This window comes from Euprymna scolopes, chromosome 25 (genome assembly GCF_053919585.1).
Source record: "Euprymna scolopes isolate OS-2025 chromosome 25, ASM5391958v1, whole genome shotgun sequence".
Lineage (NCBI taxonomy): Eukaryota > Metazoa > Mollusca > Cephalopoda > Sepiida > Sepiolidae > Euprymna > Euprymna scolopes.
In genome coordinates this window covers 7,577,781-7,581,795 of record NC_136506.1, presented here as the reverse complement: position 1 = coordinate 7,581,795, position 4,015 = coordinate 7,577,781, and the positions used below count along the sequence as shown (strand labels likewise).

The following is a 4,015-nucleotide window of genomic DNA, read 5'->3' as shown; positions in this document are numbered from 1 at the left end:
CATCACTAAATACACAACCTCAACATAAAAAGAACTAGCAACATTTATGCAATACTCCTAAATTACCATAGTGAATGCCCAGAAAAATATAAAATTGCCCTTATAAAAGATTTGCTTCACCGCGTTTACAATTTTTCTGTCAACATTATTTCATATATTTTTAACTTGCATGTTTAGATGTTTCTACACAATTCCATATATGAACCGTTATATGTACACACATATGCATGTACATCATATATATATATATATATGCACATATACACATATCTACACTTAGATACATACAAACACCCAAACACCTATATATGTGTATGTATGATGATGATTTTGTAATTTGCTTTAAGCATTGCAGATAGTGTATAACCGAGATGTTTAGGTAAGGAATTATTCAGTCACGATCAATAAACCGCACCGCTTATTATCGGAGAATTGAAACGAATTCAGTAAACTCTATGAAGCAATTCCAGCATCTGATTTGTTCGCTTTTATCTCTTATGGTTATAAACAGAATAATCCAAATATCTATGTTCATACCCGATTGTTATTCCCATTACTTGTAGACTTAGGTAGATATGCCAGTCAACAATCTGTATTCGACAATCAACCCGATAGTTGATCACTCAGGTATCTGGACCACTATGCTGATGACACGACCATTTATGGCAACACATCTAAGGCCATAAATGACAAAGTACTCTCTAATTCTCTCTCCTCTGATCTTGACGGCGTGGTACAGCGGCGGAAGAGGTGGCTGGTTACTTTTAATGCATCAAAACCAAGCTCCTATCCTTACATCATCAACGCTCTGATCCCCATCTGGCATCAATTTAAATAGACGGCTCCCGACTAGGGGAAGCTCAATGCTTTGATAAGCTTCTGGGCTTGACCATTACTCCTGACCTGAAATTGAACACGTACACCAAGTCTACTGCCAAGGTCGCTGGAAAAATGGTGGGATCCTTCTACCGCTCCAGAAGATATCTCACTGCTGACTCTATTCTGTACTTATTTAAAAGCCAAGTACGTCCAAGGATGGAGGACTGTTGCCACATCTGGGCAGGAGCTGCTAAAAACACTCTATCTTGCCTTGACAGAGTACAAAATAGGCTTCCTGGCTTAGTGGGGAATGATCTTTTCTCTTTCCTGCAACCCCTCTCCCACAGAAGAGACGTTGCGAGCCTGTCTTTGTTTTATCGTTACTTCCATGGTAGGAGCTCGTCTGAGCTCCAATCCATTGTCCCCTCTCGCCGATCTTTCACGAAAAACACCCGTCTAGCTGAAACCACTGTAAAAAAAAAATGTCCCTACTCTTTATCTGTGCTAAAACCAAAACGTAGATTCCATGAACAAAGATTCTTTCTTAGAAGTGCACACCTGTGGCACTCTGTTCCGGCTGTTTGTTTCCCACCTGACTACAACCTGGATGTATTCAAGTCCAACATAAACAAATTCCTGATGAACCGCCCTCTTGAGTAGACACTTTAGCAAATCTCAACACTAATGTACTGTACACGTAATAACCCTTATCCCTGAGTGGCTTCCGGGCCTTGATAAGTGGTGACCACCTTGTAAAAAAACTACCTATCGGACTGAGGTAACCGTTTAGCTAGTACCTAGCATAATCACGTTCGTAGAATGGTTCCTGTTAGAAAGTTAAGCCACGTTGAGCCTAAAATACATGACCATTTGAGAATTCCAGGTGCTGTGTGTGCTCTTAGCATTTCTCTGCATTGTTTCCCAGCGTCCTGAAATTTCATTGCCTTTGAACTCAAGCAGTGCCAAATAAGGTGAGGTATGGTTGGAATCTGTACAACTCTTGTCTCAAAATTACACGCGCAACCACCTTTACAGAGAGCATCCATTGAACCGAACGGAGGCATTAAACCCAGGAGGTCCACCATTCTGGGCCTTGCCAGTCGGCTTTCGGATTAAGTAAGTTCATTAATTACTGTCTGACGCGCACCTTATAGGGAATGTCGACGGGGTTGTTCAGGTAATTCTTGCTACGTAAAAATGCCCTTTTTATTATGGGCACTGACTTGACATTCCCACTTTCTTACCGTGTGTCGCATTTTGCTTAGGTGGAAAGCAAGAAAATATCTAACTTATTAACATGCCGAAAATAGTGCAAGACACACACACACACACACACACACACACACACATATATATATATATATATATATATATATATATATATATATATATATATATATATATATATATACGAGGAGGATAGTGCGATTTGTTTGAAGAATTGAGTGTATAAAGACTTGTGTTTGAAGACTATGAAATACGGTCTTGTACAACATTTGGTGATTTTTAGTCGCGTGCAAGCGACTCTATAATCACTCCGTCGGTCGGTAGGTCGGTCTGTCCGTAACACTTTTGTGCTTGTCGTTTTGGTTAAGATCAAAGGTTTGTTATAAATAGATGCTGTTCTTAGCTTTTTAAGATTTTCTTGACCTTTTGGCCAAGATCAAAGTGTAGTATTTGTCCATACCAATTGTCACTATCCAGCTCCCCTACTCCCCGGAGAGTTGGTCCCATATCCCCTTCACTCCTCACATTAAAATCGGCCTTGTGCCTAATCTGCTCGATGAGGCAGCAAATAAATACAGCTTTTCTTGGCCTTTTGGCCAAGATCAAAGTGTAGTACCTGTCCTTGCTACATGCTGTACTTATGTTTGTAACTTTGTGATATAAAGCGGGGATCACTTTTCTGTATTAATTTAATGTAAAATGATCACCCACTTTGCAACCAATAAGTCTTAACGCGATTCAAGTCATTCTCCAGATCATTCAAGTTGTTTTTTTAAGGATTCCAGTTATTTTTTCAGCATTCAAGTCATTCTTAAGGTTATTAAATTCATCCTTAAGTTCATTAAAGTCATTCTAAGTCATTTACTTTTATTTATTTAAGTTATTTCAGCCCATTTTTCGGTCATTTTAGTTTATCTTTAATAATTTCATGTCAATCCTTCATTTGCGCATTCATTCATTACACGAGAGCACGCGACTAATGGCTATCGGCCTTGTTTTTTTTTTAAATTGAGTTATTAAACTTTGTTATATGTCATTACTTATTTAACTAATTAAGTAAAACATAAAAGCTTAAGTTTCAATACACAAAACCTATAATATGATTACCTATTTCTTTTATGACTTAACTATAACACTACGATTTTATCCTTGTTCGACACATTACGTTGGTAAATACATAATTTGACTGAAAATAATTAAACTCTTTCAATATTGCCATCGATTAACAAGACTCGGGGTAACTCTAGGATATGGCTTAAAGGTCGCTGGCAGGACGCTGATCGCCCTCCCCATAAAATTAGAAACAATGAGTTGTATGGGCAACTGATAATTTAATAGCACCTGGACAAGTATTTGTTTACATAAGCATTGAAGACGCGGAGATTGTAGTCAGTTCAGAAGAAACCTCGTGATATTATTCGAAATGTTGGATTTTTTAGAAAGTTGTCCATGAAAATTTCGTTTAATTTTGGTATAGAAATAATGATGTTGTTTTCTTAGTCGTAACGTTACACAGTTAGAGGAAGCAAAGGTTGGAGCTCAGTCGAGTACCTACCATGAACATATAGTAAAAGTCGATATTGTGCTTTGTCAAGACAGGAAACAGCGATAGCGTGATCCAACGATTTTTCATTTATAACTTAGTGTTAGATATTGACCGAGCAGTGCCGAAAGGGTTCTGGTCGAGAATTTTTATGATCATTCAAGCCAAAAATGTTGTCAGCTAAAATGTTTTAGAATAATTAAGATATTTAGATACTTATTTACATTTAATAGTTTCAAGGAATATGAACTTAAAAATGTTACATAATCATGTAGTTTGCAACTTAGAAATAATGACATGTAAAAACACTAAGTGATTATCTTCGTGGCGTATATAAATGACGTCATTTAAAGGGGGGTTGTCTGTTTTGAGATACATCGAAATTAGCTAGAGTTGCCTCGGAGTCGGGAGACGGACAGAGACGGT

General features: G+C 37.7%; 1 pseudogene; it reads left to right on the top strand.

Moving 5' to 3' along the window:
* Positions 1 to 2,622: 2,622 nt before the first annotated feature.
* Positions 2,623 to 2,758, top strand: LOC145247715 (U2 spliceosomal RNA; annotated as a pseudogene).
* Positions 2,759 to 4,015: the final 1,257 nt, after the last annotated feature.